The 345-nt window shown below is 33.3% G+C and overlaps 1 protein-coding gene across 1 annotated transcript in view; it reads right to left on the bottom strand.

The window, feature by feature from the left end:
* GRHL1 (grainyhead-like 1 (Drosophila)) overlaps positions 1-345 on the bottom strand; it is a 32,797-nt gene that overhangs the window by 12,775 nt on the left and 19,677 nt on the right. The gene's annotated exons all lie outside the window — the stretch shown is intronic.

The raw sequence follows: 345 nt of genomic DNA, 5'->3' as shown, positions 1-345 counted from the left end.
GCAGGAATCCTCTAACACCCAACCTTCACTGCCCACTGTTTTACCATCTTGGTAAGAACACAACCATGCTCTGAAAAACATACATTATTTTGGCAAGTTAAAACAAAGTTTTCCATGAGTTTTACATAAGTTGCTGCGAGCACAGCTTATGCTTGAAATTACTTGGGTTTTTTTGTTGTAGTTTTTTTTGTAAAAGATACAAAAAGCTTTTAAAATTATTACACAACACAAGAATAATGCCATTATTTCAGTGAAAGAGTTTCCTGGCTTTACACTTTAAAAGATGAACACTATTTTGAATATACCCCACTAACATCTACAAAACCCTGTTAATGTTCAGATCAA

Source organism: Mesitornis unicolor, unplaced genomic scaffold (genome assembly GCF_000695765.1).
Source record: "Mesitornis unicolor isolate BGI_N332 unplaced genomic scaffold, ASM69576v1 scaffold17717, whole genome shotgun sequence".
NCBI classification, from domain to species: Eukaryota; Metazoa; Chordata; class Aves; order Mesitornithiformes; family Mesitornithidae; genus Mesitornis; species Mesitornis unicolor.
Note: the sequence above shows the minus strand (reverse complement) of the source record. Positions and strands in the feature narration are given on the sequence as shown.